Here is a 14,929-nt window from a genome sequence, read left to right as displayed (position 1 = left end):
AACTTATAAATATAATAAGTGTACACGTGCTTAAACAATGAAAGCTTTTAATAAGCACGATCATATTCACAGAAAAATCTGGCCACACTTACTTGCCATCAAAGTCTGGCCACAAAGTAACGGTATGACGGTATATTTAGCGCGCTCCGCAGTACGGCGCGCGTGCGCTCTTTGCCACCTGACCGTGTCTTAAACACGTTGTTGTCATTACAACGACATAATTTTATCCCTTCCCATCACAAATTTGCAAATATTCACTCTTTTTGAACCAAAGCGGTGCTCAGACGGCGCGGTAGGAGTTCAAGGTCGGAACGCGAGCACCGCCTCCAGGGGCAGCACATGTCTAGGGAGCAATGCTCTCCGCCCATGCTATCTCCGCCGATTTTTCTGGCGGAGAGGCAGTCGCTCGAGAGATCTGCGACCGCAGTCGGCAGTCCAAGGCTGCGAATTTTTGCAACGCATGTTTCCGCCATTTAGCCGCCTGTTATTGGATGATCAATAGGGGTCGGTAACCTAACTGCCCAAATACCTCAGTGTCTGGCCGCAGAGACGCACGTTGTCTGGTCGAGCAGACGACGCGCGGATGGGCGGGAATTTCGTTTTGATTTTCGTGCGCTGAGCGTGAATTGAATCTAACAGCGCAACTCAAGGATCACCGTGTTGCGATGCGAGTGTGGCAGTTCAGTGAACAAATAAACAAGATGATATGCAGGCCGCGTAACCTGAGTAAGCTTGCGAACCTCACCTTGTTCTCGTAACATTGCACGCGTAAAAGCTTTGAGATAGGCTCGTTGCAAACGCCTTGAAATGCCTGGCATCGCGCTTTAATGCGAAATTTGGAATGTGGGGAGCACGTTTCGAAAGAACCGATAGCGTGTGCTTGCTTAAGGCCGATTCACACGACGGTCCGTTCGCCCGCAGCCCGCGCGCTACGTGTTCATGTGTCAGCACATTGAGAGGCGCGCTGTCGGCTTGCGGCCTGGTCAGCGCTCCTCTCAATTTGCTGACGCATAAACACGTAGTATGCGGGCCGCGGGCGAACGGGCCGTCGTGTGAATCGGCTTTAAGGCCGATTCACACGACGGACCGTTCGTCCGCGGCCCGCGCACTACGTGTGCATACGTCAGCACTTTGAGAGGCGCGCTGTCGGCCGCCATCCATCCATGCATCTAGCGCGCCTCTCAAAGTGCTGACGTATGCACACGTAGTGCGCGGGCCGCGGACGAACGGTCCGTCGTGTGAATCGGCCTTTAGCGGAGCGCAGAGGAACCGAACGCATGCGGAGGCTTTCAAGTGGGTGGATGTCGGTCTTCCTTCAGTCGCACCGAAGGGAATGTCGTAAAACAAAATCGCACCTAGTGGCCTGCGTATCATGCTTGTCACTATTTGTTGTAGTAAAAAGATCTGCAAAAAATAGTCTGCATGGAATTTTTACTTTCTGTGGTCGTGGTATGAAGTATATAGCAGGTACGCAAAAATAATCCAGATGCCGCCACGGTGCCGCGGGTGCGATCCAGGCTGCGGCGGTCGGATTTAGATGGAGGCGAAATTCTAGAGGCCCGTGTACTGTGCGGTGTCGGTGCACGGTAAAGAACCCCAGGTTGTAGAAAATTTCAGGAGCCCTTCACTACGGCGTTCCTAATAGCCTGAGTCGCTTTGGCACGTTAAACCCCATAAACCAGCATAAATGATACATGCTGAAGCGACCCACGGCTCGCAAGTTTTGGCAGCTATGCAGGCTGTTTCATGTAAAAATAGGTTTCCTGATTTCCAAGGTCCTTTTCTTCGTCGTAGTGTTGGGTGGCAGTCGTGCAGATAAATGCTTCATGAGGTTAACTGTCAAGTTGGTTAACGAAAACCTAATTCATGATACTTATATTTTTATCAGTTGGTAGGTTTTCGAAATTCACAACAAGAAATTCTGGCTATGTGAGGGCGGAAAACACAGTTTCGTAGACTCTACCGAGGAGGCTGGATGCGGTTTCCTATTTTTTTGTCTCTCGCCTCAAACAAAATTTAGTCGAACAATTAAAAATTGCTGATCACAAGCAACGATATTCGTGTGTATTATATGAGCCATCTCACGCATTTTCATCTGGATCGAGAGCAGTGAAAGCAGGATTAATAATTATGGCTGGAACGTTAACGACGTTTATGTAATTCCCTAAAACGCCGCATTTCTTGCTTTTCTACTGAACCAAGAAAACGCGGAAAATACTTGCATGGCTTCGTTAATCAAGTCAGAAGCAAGAACAACGCGAGTGAAATATTCCAAAATAAATTTGTCACTGTACCCTGTTTCACAATTGATTTAAAAATTTTCGACTGCAATTTTTAACTGCAGCGATCACTTCGCAGAAACTTCAAAGAACACTCACGTGAGCAATTTTTTTTTCCGTGGAGAATAGTTTTGAAACTTTCGCCTACTAGCCCTTTTTTTTTCAAAATTATTGCCGGTGGTCGCTTTAGCGGTCCGGGGCGTTTCCCGTTGAATGACCCATATGGACCAGGAATAAATTTCTATTTCATCTGAAATTTGCGCTGCACTCGGGTTTTGATACGTTGAGCTTCAGAAGACGTGCTCTCGTAAGTGGACCGTCCGCGTGAATGCGGAAATCGGTGCACTATATGTATGTTCGCTAACGTGCCGTGGTCGTGTTTTCACATTAATCCTGCTCAATCATAGCGTGTTGTGGTTTCTCAACGTAAGGCATCATTTGATGTGCTTATGTTTCTATTCAAAAAAACAAACAATACAACAGCAACCTTCACTAAAAATTGTACGAGTTTCAGTGTCACATGCATAACCACAGCGCAATGTATGCAATACAGTCGTACTTCCCTATAATAGCGAAATAATGGCTATGTAACGAAGCAATAGATATTCTTCTTGGAAGCACCTATATAGAAGATTATATTCCATATCACGCTTTTGCGAAGTAAAATGTTCCTACGACGGGATGTAACGAACCCGTAAACTTCATTGGCCATTTCGCGCTAAGTGTATGGGCTGCTAAGTGCGTTAAACACTTCCATAGCTATTCGATGCGGCAAATTCAAATCACCGCTTATGACAGCTGTGTCAGTCACCTCACAAAACACGCCCAGGTGAAAAAAAAGCTCACATTTCCAGCTGGATTATTGAACCGGTACCCATACCTTTTTAGCTGGAAACCATACCTTTCTAGCTGGAAACCTTACATTCAATCTGGAATAATATCTGTTTTCAGCTGTTATTGAACCGGAAATCCTCTCCAGCTGGAGCGTTCTTGCTTCCAGCTAGAAAAATTTACTCTTGCAGTTCGCTCCAGCTGGACTTTATTAGCCATAATTGTAGCTCGAAATTAAACTGGAAGAGCCCTTTTAAAGCTGGGTACCCCTGACTTGAGTCTGCCGAGTGACGATTTTCATCTGGTGCGCAAAACTTTTCCCCGCACGGCTCACTGCGCCTCGGCGTTGGAGTCCTGCCATTATCCAACATCTTCGCTCCGTATGGCCCGCTGCGCACGCGCTGTGCTTCTTGTTTAGTTTCGGTTTTCGCAACGTGGTCGTGGACGGCTGGACGGCATCGACTCGCTGCTGGTTTTACAAGGTCAAGATTTATGACAGCGGCGGAAAACGAAAGCGCGGGGCGATATGCGTTGACAAATATGGTAGAGAAAGGGTTAACGTAGGACGTGCGAAAGCACTTCGAAGACAAACGCACGCAGGATGTTATAGTTAGCCGCTATCGGCATCCGCGCGTGGTGACAGGGGTGCCGCTTCCGCGCGTTGACGCGGTAGAAGCTGCGCAAGGCCTCCGCCGCTAGCACTCCGTTAGAGGTTGAGGCGGCCAACAGTTATGGCTGTAAGAATCGAAGCAATGGTTGTAACTGAATGGTGGGCCCCTTCGATATCGTCATAACGAGGTTCAAGAATGTAATGACGTACGGTGAAGTTGGTATCACTCTGTGAATTTTTCTGCTGTGTGTGTGTGTTTTGCTTCTATTCGCCTCCACTCAGTCTTGCTGGGTAACGCTTTGAACTCAAAATGTAATATTGCTTTCAAAAATTGGCAACACATGCAAAAAATCATATTTTATTATTGTTTTCACAACAAAAATTTCAGAGTTCAGTAAAGCAAACAAAATCATTTGTGAATTCAGGCCTAGCACGAATCAACACAGACAAGAGGACACACACACGCACAAGCGTCAACTTTCAACTTTATTGTAAGGCTGCTAATACCTGAATTTGTCTCCTTGTTTCCATTGTTTGGGGCCCTGTGAGAGAAAGAGAAAAGGGAAAAATAAAAGTGAAGGTACCCCACCATTAGCAGAGTTATCACGGACTTAAGCTGATCAAATATATAAGAACAAGAGCCTGGAACCGCCCAAAGCAGGAAATTGAGAGGAAAAGCCATTGAAAACAAGAAAACTGGGGGCATGCAACACAGTTTCATAACCCGATGTTAGTGAGGGCAGAAGGCCCTCAGCAAAAAATGGTGGTGGAAGTCAGGGTGATTGATGCCCAGAAGCTCAGTCGCACCAATAATAAAGACTGGGACCCGGCACTGGTGTCCGGCCTGCAAAAATTATATGATTAAAAACAAAAACAAAACTATAATAGAGCATAAAACATGACATATTCAGGGCTGCCACACAAATTCCACGAAAAAATATTAGTCTCTTGTTAAAACTTTTCTTCTTACCTAAACAAGAAGCCAATGACAGGAAAAAGAATTATAAGCTCTAAAATTTTTATAAATGGCTCATTATAAAGTCAAACAACAAAAATCTGATTTCGTTTACTGTTGTGATTGGCTAGCGGAGTAATGCAAGACGCTGCGGGCCGTGACTCAGTGTAAACACGTGCTGTTTTTTGAAGTTGTAACCTACTATAAGAAATACGATTTAACGGCCAAAACTGAGGAAATAAAAGAGATGAGCAAGGGTCTGGGGAGACAAAAATAGAGATGTGTATTAAGCATTGGCGACAAAAGTGAAACATGTGTGCGTACACACACACGCACGCACACACACACGCACGCACGGACGGACAGACGGACACACAGACAGACGGACACACAGACAGACAGAGACAGAGAGACACAGACAGACACACACAGACAGACAGACACACAGACACAGACAGACAGACACACACACACCACAAACGAAAAACCACAAACCACAAACGAAAAAAAAAATTCCCCCATGCATCTTTGTTTTGGTAACTGATGGCTTCCTTCATGTGAGTGATATATCTCTATGTAGTATATACCGGGTGTTTTTTTTACAAGGTCCAAAATGTTTAAAGCAAGGTAAATTCTTTAGGTTTATTTTAACCCTGGGGCTATACTGAGGGCTACGGCTGACGCCAGGTAAGAGGCAAACTACTTTAATTAGTTCGATCATTAACTGAATACGTTAATTAACTTTTATAATTTTTATTTTAGGGGATATGTTGTATTAGCAGAATTGGAGATCGTCTTCCAAGCAGTCCAGCCGAGAAAAAAAATTTAATGAAAAAATTTTTGCGCGCGTTACCAAGCGTGAAAAAGTCACCCTGGTAGGCAGCTTCACACTGTAACACAGCGTCTGTGACGTAGCTCGCCCCGCCCTGCGCTTTTTGTCAGTGCGATTTTGTTCCAACGCGGCATTCCGTGAGGCCGCGGAGCGAATCGAAACAAGCAGCGGTAGCGCAGGCCGCCCGTCCGGGCTTAAGGTGATATCACCCGTGTGACGCAAAGCGCAGGGCGGAGCGAACTACCTCAGAGGCGCTCCCCGCCGCTGAGTTACGGTGTGAAGATGCCTACCAGGGTGACATTTTCGCGCCTCGTACCGTGCTTGAAAAATGTATAATTAAAATTGTTTTTTCTCGGTTGGACTGTTTGGAGGATGATCTCCAATTCTGCGAATACAACATAACCCCTAAAATGAAAATTAGAAACGTTCATTAACATATTTAGTTAATCAGTAAACTAATTAAAGCAGTTTTCCTCTTGCCTGGCGCCCGCCGTAGCCTCCAGTATAGCCCCAGTGCTAAATTAAATCTAAAGAAATTTACCTTTTTTTTTAATTTTGGACCTCCTAAAAAAAGCACCCGGTATAGCAGAAAGAATGGAGGATTCTATGCCTGTGGCTGGAAGGCCCGACCAAAAATTTCCCTTCACAACCCCTTGTGGGGTACGCGCTAGAGCACTGCACGGGCCATGATTACTAACCCGGGCCCAGTGCCCTCTGCTGCTACCCGCAATTGAGCCCGGCCCGGTTTCTCCAAAACGTGCCCGGGCCCGAGGAAATTCTGCCCTACCCAGCACAGACCGGCTCAGTTCCGAAACAACATGACTTTGTTTCTCCAAAACGTGCCTGGGCCCGAGGAAATTCTGCCCTACCCAGCACAGACCGGCTCAGTTCCGAAACAACATGACTTTGTTTCTCCAAAACATGCCCGGGCCCGAGGAAATTCTGCCCTACCCAGCACAGACCGGCTCAGTTCCGAAACAACATGACTTTGTTTCTCCAAAACATGCCCGGGCCCGAGGAAATTCTGCCCTACCCAGCACAGACCGGCTCAGTTCCGAAACAACATGACTTTGTTTCTCCAAAACATGCCCGGGCCCGAGGAAATTCTGCCCTACCCAGCACAGACCGGCTCAGTTCCGAAACAACATTAAGGGACACTGAGGAGAAATTGAAGTTGGCTTGTATCGACAGAATACCACTCATACTGACAACAAAGCTCTTGTAACGTAGAAAAGAGCAAGAACCAAAATACAGGTATCGCCGCCACAGGCCAAACTCGCAAGTACAAGCGTGATGACGTCATAGGACAAAACAGTGTTGCTAGAACCAATGGTTCTAGCAACACTAGAACACGAGAAGCCACAAATCACTGAGGTGCAGCTAATGCATGCGCAAATCTCCTTGACGTCGCCAGATGGCGCCACGTGCCCGGCAGCTACGCGCGCGCCTGAAGCATCGGGATCAATCAGCGCCTGCTCACGGGCGTGAGGCTGGCTCCCGGTATTCCGCTAGCGGTAACAAGGTACACGGTATGCTAAAGGTGTCTATTTGCGAGAACTTCGTTGACGACTTCAAGAACGAGATCCTTCGTAATTCTGGCAAAACGCCAGTGCAAACGTAAGCGAAGCGACTGTAGCGACGGCCGCAATAGCCGATAGATGCCTTCAACGTGCGGCCGGCGGTAGCTTTCTTTTCGGCTGCTGCTAGGCCGCACTGCTGGACGCCAGAAATCACGGAGTCTGCGTCACGTCATGTTCACGTGAGGTTTCACGTCGCTTAGTCCTGTGTCGTCATAGGAGAATCCCAAGTTTGAATCAGAGCGGCGGGAAAAGCTTTTTCAAATTCGAATCCAAATTTCTCAGAAATAAATGCATCTTTCGCTGCCGGCCAAGTGGCAACAAAGCCATGACATGCCGAACTATCGGATTTTGCTATAAAAAAAATATTAATAGTGCTATCCTCAGTGTCCCTTTAAGTGCACTGCAAAAATGGAAATGTTCTTCTTACTGTGAATTTCAGTAAAAAAAAAGTGTGCCATTGTTTATTTATTTATTTATTTACAATACCCTAAGGGCCCTCGTGCGAGGGTATTACATAGGGGGGGGGGCGATACAAGCATAAAATATGGCACAGGCATTTGAAACAAAATACACTTACACAAATAACACAACAAACAACGCAGAACAAAATACTTAGTAAATGCACAGAATAAAGGTGTAAAATTCTCTAGTTTCTGCTTCTGGTTGAGTTGGTCCTTTTTCATTTTTTTTTTTGCCAAGAAGACAGCACAGTGCCTTGAATACCAGTTGACTGAAAATAATCTTCTGAAGCCTATTTTCTGGCTTTTACTTTCTGGTTTAATTTTCGCAAACATATGCCTAACAGCTTGTACATTTGCAATGGGTTCACCACTGACAAGCAAGAGTTCAAACAAAACCACAAGACTATGAGGTGTCCGCTAGTGTCTGCTCAGATAACAGAAGCCTCATTCTGCCACTGTTGCTTCTCTCTTACATTTTAGCAACAACAAAATGCAGGAACATGAATTGGGCTCGGATATATGACGACATGGAGATGTCAACATCTAGACCTTCGCTGAAACTAGAAAAGTGCTAATTCGTATCTTGAACAATTAGTTTAGAAATCCTTTGTAGTACTAAAGAGCACAAAGAATTGAAAGAAAGGCAGGACTTGACCAACAGAAGAAAGAGGCCTCATAAATATTCTGCCATGCATTATGAAAAGCGCTTAGTATGAAAACACAGAACGAAAGGAGAGAAAGCACACTGCATGAGTGCTATAAACTAAGCATTTCCTGTATGCCCCTCCAAGGCCCTGATTTGCCCGCATGCACAGCCTCCTCTATGCTCCGAGAAATGTAGGAGAGTATCACCATGAGAGGAGATAATATGATTATCAGGAAACATGACTGTTAATATCGAGTATGGAGCATTACAGAGCTAAGCCATGCCCTGGAAAGGCGGTAAGCGCGATGCATTCACATGTGAAAATTTAGCACCAAAACAGCGAAGACTTCCTCACAGTTCCTGTTGGTCCCAGGCATATTCGAATGATTAAAACAAAATGTTTCTTCATTTCATTTGGAGATGCTGTGCTTATGTTTCAACTATCATGCGCAACACTTCTCGCAAAGATAAGATGGTGGAAAGCAAAAGTTCTATGTCGATAAGATTTTCAATGCCTCAGAAACTGAGAGGTTTGCAATGAGTGTAAATAAGCTTAAAAGCGTGCTGTTTTGTCTGAATTCGTTTTCTGCATTGTTTTCATTTTTTTGCATGGTTAACGTAGCACATGACATATTAGAGAAGGTTAACAAGTTGCACTCTGGAAATTGACCAGCTGTTTGTTAACGATATGAAAAAATATAAAGCGTGCGCTTCAGTGAAAGTGCCCGTCCACCACACAGGCCCGAGCCCAGCCCAGGACCGTCAGTTTACGGGCCCGAGCCTGGCCCGGGCCCTGCAAAAAATTGCTATACCCAGACCCACGAGCCAAGCCCGGCCTTTTGGGTCAGCTCAAGCCTGTGTAGTGCTTATACACAACCCCTTGCTTTTGAAGGCACCCCCTTATTTCATTACAGTTTTTTTTACACACGACGGAGCATTGTTTTTAATAGTGCCGGAAGGAGGGCATGTATGTGAAGGGACACATCATCTATAGCTGGCTTGTGGAGGAAGAAAGCACAACTTGCACAGCATGGCGAATACGACAACAGGGAACAGGCTTTACTTAAGCAGTAATGCACCCTTAATTTCTGCTACACTCACTGCAAAGGTCACTTATTTCAGCCTGCCTGTGTGGAGTTGTTGAAGAAAATCAAAAGAATAATTAATCTAGTCTCGTCACTCTATTCTTTCTTCAATAAGACTCCTGTACACCTTAGTGTGCACGAAAAAATCTAAGATGCTGTCGAGTTCAAGCTGAAACAGGTCCCTCCAGGCAAACCTGGGTGGCTCTCTCACGAGTGATCATTGGCTGTGATCTTGAAAGTAGAGGTTCTTGCCTCAGAAAGCATCTATACCAAGAGGGCGCTGACATGAGCGGTGAAGCTGGTGGGCTACGGTTACAGACAGGTTGAGAAAAACGATTCCTGTTACTACACTTATGGATCGTTTCCCGAGGCCATTGTCATCTCTCAACAATACTATCCAGGTAAACTGCAGGGAAAGCAGTGGATCTTTGACCTTTGATCGAGGAAACCATGAAGAAAATTGTGTAGCTTTCTGCGGAAGCAGTGCTCAAAGAAGCATGACTGTCAGCAGAGAAACTTCTTGAAAATGGTACTTTCATAGGTGTATTCACAATAAGCTCACAAGAGTAACCTGACGTGCCAGTAAGCAAGTGCACGACCCAATTCTTGAGAACCTTTGGTAGCCACTTGTTTACCCCACCAGAACTTGGCATCTTTCTGTGTGTGCATTTCGAAAAAGCCAGAGACAGTAAACTGGACGGAAGAAGCCGCAGCAGTCGGCTTGCTGTTTGATGAACACAGGACGAATATGAAGAGTGGAACATTTTGCAATGACTGAAAGAGTATTTGACATTCACAGCATATCTATCTTCACTTCTCTTTGTTCCCCACTTCACACTTTATGTAGCCCTCATGCTTTAGTTTTGCCTGTTAATCCTTATGTAAAGTGAAGTAATTTTTTTGCAGTCTTTGTCATGAGTGTTGGAGTCATAACCTTTGCTCGTCCTGTGCAACACATCATCAAAAATAAAGAATTAATAATAACTACCACTTTTTCTCTTCCCTTAACACCCCCCTAATTGCAATTTCTGGGGAAAACCCCTGGTCAAGGTTGCCATTACGGAGAACCAGGCAGAACTTCCACAATGCAAGTAAAAGCTGTTGGTGGTAAGTGAGTGGAGAAAACAATTTTTGTTGTGCCCTGGGTCTCCAGCTTGGTAGTCGCTGTGACACAGCTGCAAGCCACCTATAAGAGCACTGTGCATAATGTATGCATGCCTGTATGAATGCATCCACCACTCGCACATGAAAGTGCTACTGATAGTGTTATTAACAAAGTAAATTTTCACTGCAACACAACAATTTGCTCGGGTAAGGCACCAAAACAGCGGAATATGTACAATAATGATTTCGTGCTACAAATAGTGTATTTCAGGCTTAGCAAACAAAATAAGCTCACAATTCACGACAGGATGTCAGATTTTGGCTCGATCTCCACAAAATGGGATGAACAGAACGCCGGTAAATCACGACGCAACGGTCCATTCAGTCATTCGTGCACAACACGTCAAATGCCTCATCCAGAGGCAGGCTCTGAAATATCGCTTCTATGTCCTTTGCTTTGAAGGCAACCAGAGACACAAAATCCAACGTACCCTGGCAACACACATCGACGTGCTCGGGGCGCACCGAAAGGTCTTCGTACCACATTCCGAGTCTAAGTATGCCACCGTGGTCTCCGAGTTTAAACACCAGGTCGGCTTGAATGATGGTGAAGTCTTCCCATGTTTGAAGCTTGCGGCCCCGCAAGTGCATCCTGTGTTTTTGCTCCGTACGCCTGACCTGCTGCTGGCGCACTACGTACGCCTGGAGTAGTTTCGGCATCTTCTCTAGGCCTGCTCTCAGCGAAGAATTTTCAAGATCTGCGCGGAGAGCCCAAAACGTGGTCTCGGGCAGGTTTATAACATGGACAGTGAGCCAATCGTCCAGAATGCACTCAAACTTCCGTCGGCCGATCTGGCAGGTCACCTGCATAAACCCATTTTCAAAGGCCCGTACTGTCACGCCGTCTCTCGAATGTTCTGTAGAGTCATCTGCCGATGATGCAGCGTAACGATTCATCGCGTTGTCTGATGCGCAAGTGTCGCGTGAAGATTGTAGGAAATTCTTACGCTCAATCGCTGTCGCGAGCTGTAATGGCATAAAAAAAAACACCTGTCAGTGTTGGCTGAACTGCTCGCCGTCTTCTGCTAGATTCAGACAAGCTGTTCCAAGCATTGATTTCAAGCACCGTGATTTCAAGCGAAAATTCAATGGCGGGGGAAGAGGGGTGGAAAGGAAGCTTTGCCACCCCACGTGACCTGAAAGCCTGCGCGCTGTATTTGAACGCCGCTGGGGGTACCACGAGGCGCGGGCGCGAGGCTTTTAGCGCTACGCTTTAAGTCCAACTGCAATTTCGTAACTGTTTGCACTAACCATTTCTCGTGACAAAAATATGCATCCTGAAGTCTGTCACTCGTTGAACATCAGTTGTCTATTTGTGTTATGTGGACTCCATTTGGAACGTATCTGTCTCGCTTATCTCGATAGAACCTAATAACACCCTGTATGTATGTATGTGTATATATATATATACCGCGTGTTCCGTATTTATCTGTCCCTGTTACGAAAAATTCCGCTGCGCAATCTACTGAACTATATGGGCTCAAAACCGACTACAAGGTACCTTATGATAGCCTTCGTCTTTCGATGAGTAATTTAACATCTAAAATTGCCTGCATCTTCAGGAATCGGCGAAAAACTGCATTCAGCTGCGGCGGAACTTTTCGTCCAGGCGAGCAAAGAAGCCAGTTTGACAGGCTGCGCCATCTGGCGAGCGGCGTTAATTTGAAGGAGCAGACGACACGCACATCCGAAGAAACAGCGCGAGGTGCGCATTCCCGCCCCAAGCCGTGACATCGGTTGCCTCACCGCTCGCCAGATGGCGCAGCCTGTCAAAGTGGCTTCTTTGCTCGCCTGGACGAAAAGTTCTGCCGGAGCCGAATGCAGTTTTTCGCCGATTCCTGAAAATGCAGGCAAGTTTAGATGTTAAATTACATATCTAAAGACGAAGACTATCATAAGCTACCTTGTAGTTGGTGTTTTGAGCCCATATAGTTCAGTAGATTGTGCAGCGCAATTTTTTCTAACACGGACAGATAAATACGGAACAGGCGGTATATATATATATATATATACAGGGTGTCCCAGCTAACTTGGACCAAGATTTATAAAAAAACTAAGCGTTCTTCAGAACTGAAATCGCGTGGATGTTGTTGAGGTTTATCTAAAGTTACAGTACCATTTTTTCACTCCTCCTAGTTGAATAATTAGTCGAGATAAATAAATTAACTTTTTATATATAGCTTGAAACGTTCAGGCGTCAATAGGGAAGTTGTGGAGCTCCACAAATATCGTCCAACCCAGGCACTTCCAACCAACGTTCATGGAACTAAACTCAGTTGCCAAACCGAGAGCGGTTTCGCGGCGCCGCCACCACTGGCTGCTTTGAGTGGCGCTGCAGTCGTACCAGGCTTCAGCCGGTCCGGCCAGTTGCTGTACTCCTAGTACTGTGCACGCATGTCGTAGAGTGCTTTCGCGACGCGATTGCTGCTGTGATCGTTGTCTTTGGGCTACGTGCGCTTGAATGCAGAGTTTCAGGTGCTGTAGCTGCCATGCCGACGTGCTGTGTGCCGGGCTGCACGAGCGGTTACAGAAACAAGACTGCGAGGCATTTTTTCGCGGCTCCTCGTGGCGCGGATCTCCGTGCGGCATTGGATCGAGCCATTCCCCGTGTTGACAGAATACTCTCGCACAAATCACGTGCGTGTGATCTTCATTTCCGTTTTGAAAGGAGCGTGGTTATAAGAGCTTATTCACCAAAGTAGCATATTAGACACCTACTTTAAAGGTGGAGATCAGATCATCGCAAGGCTCATCGTAAGTTCACTTACCAGCTTATCTAAACGCGAATGTCTGGCAGGCACTGGTGCAGTGTGTTTTAAACATAAATTAGCAATACCTTCAGAGCGCGAAGTCCCGCATTTATGGCACTCGAAAGCAGACCACAAGTACCTACGATTTCATTTCTGTGGTGCAGTTTTCCGAAATAAGCAGATTTTACGCACAGCGTTCACTTCGTGAATGACTCCGCCGCTGCTCACAACCCGAGCTGCGAAGGCAGTGAACTTCCTCGGGTTCCTGAGTCGTCAGTTTCTCTTTCCCTGCAACAGCGAGGATGCCTGACGCCAACTCCAGACAAGAAATTTCAGTATTTTGAGTTTATCGCTCTCCCTGTATTGTTCCTACAGCGTGCGCAACCGTTCCAACAATATTTTTCGATCCTTCACGCAGTGCACTACAGCTGGACACAAACACAGAGATACTTTTACATTTTATTCTCAACACATTTCGCGCACGCATCCCTCGACGAGGCTCCACTTACTCCTCTCGATTTTTGCTTCTTTCCCATTAATAACATGGGTGTACGTCTTTAGCATGTCTTCTTCGTGAAAATGAAGGTCGCACACATGTGATTTGTCGGAGAGTTTTCTGTCAACACGGGGAATGGCTCGATCCCATGCCGCACGGAGATCCGCGTCACGAGGAGCCGCGAAAAAATGCCTCTCAGTCTTATTGTTTCTGTAACCGCTCGTGCAGCCCGGCACACAGCACGTCGGCATGGCAGATACAGCACTTGAAACTCTGCATGCAAGCGCACGTAGCCCAAAGACAACGATCACAGCAGCAATCGCGTTGCGAGACATGCGCGCACAGTAGCAGGCAGACATTCGCGTTTAGATAAGCTGGTAAGTGAACTTACGATGAGCCTTGCGATGATCTGATCTTCACCTTTAAAGTAGATGTCTAATATGCTACTTTGGTGAAGAAACTCTTATAACCACGCTCCTTTCAAAAATCATGACCGTCCGCAATTTCGGCCCACGGTGGCATTGGCTAGGCAGCGATGATCTATCACTCGAGTTGCTGCTAGAGCTGTGCACGGGCCGCAAATTTCAGCCCGCGCCCGGCCCGAGCCCCACAGTACTGACGGAGGCCCGGCCCGGCCCGACACTGAAGAAACCTAAGCCCGCCCGGGCCCGGCCCGAGTTAAGGCCCGGCCCGGGCCCGGCCCGACTTGCAAAACTTTAATTGAAGTGACGATGAAACAGAAAGAGGTAATTTAAGGAAAATCAGTTTATTTCAATGTTTATAAAATGCTCGGCTCTCATGGTCTAGATGAAAATTAGTGAGTATATGCAAACACGGCGCATGTAGAGAGTTATCACTCCAAGTTATTATGTAAAAACAACAAATCGTCCATTGATGACGGCTTGAGGCAAGTGCGGCGCTCCTGCAGGTTAGTTTCGAACCTTGCAACAGTAGGGCGGCTGGAGCCACGCAGGAGCAATCGCGATCGCGAAGCCCGGCCGGCCCGTCCGAGACAAATATACCGTGGCCCGAGCCCGGCCCGCGGGCCGGGCCGGGTACGGGCTTTCGGGCCGGCCCGAGCCCGTGCACAGCTCTAGTTGCCGCAGCAAAGATTTGTGGCATACTCGCCGCACAGGGTTCGTAACTGTTTGGTGTCTTTACGAAAAACATCGGTAAGTGCGATATTTGGGACGCCAGTCACTCAACATTCCCGAAGGCTGCACGCTACAACGCTGGGCGG

General features: G+C 46.7%; 1 protein-coding gene and 1 long non-coding RNA gene across 2 annotated transcripts in view; one reads left to right on the top strand and one right to left on the bottom strand.

Moving 5' to 3' along the window:
* The window catches only part of LOC149353843 (uncharacterized), a 615,886-nt gene that overhangs the window by 396,200 nt on the left and 204,757 nt on the right, over positions 1 to 14,929 (top strand). The window lies entirely within an intron of this gene.
* Positions 4,188 to 11,538, bottom strand: LOC149353857 (uncharacterized). The gene is made up of 2 exons (XR_016291065.1): positions 10,679 to 11,538; positions 4,188 to 4,262 (listed from the first exon to the last, which is right to left on the bottom strand). It is a non-coding gene; the product is annotated as an uncharacterized LOC149353857 (long non-coding RNA).

The sequence above is a fragment of the Amblyomma mixtum genome, chromosome 3 (assembly GCF_055824585.1).
Source record: "Amblyomma mixtum isolate Tamu chromosome 3, ASM5582458v1, whole genome shotgun sequence".
Taxonomy (NCBI): Eukaryota; Metazoa; Arthropoda; class Arachnida; order Ixodida; family Ixodidae; genus Amblyomma; species Amblyomma mixtum.
The sequence above is the reverse complement of the archived record's forward strand: the minus strand, read 5'-3'. Positions and strand labels throughout refer to the sequence as shown.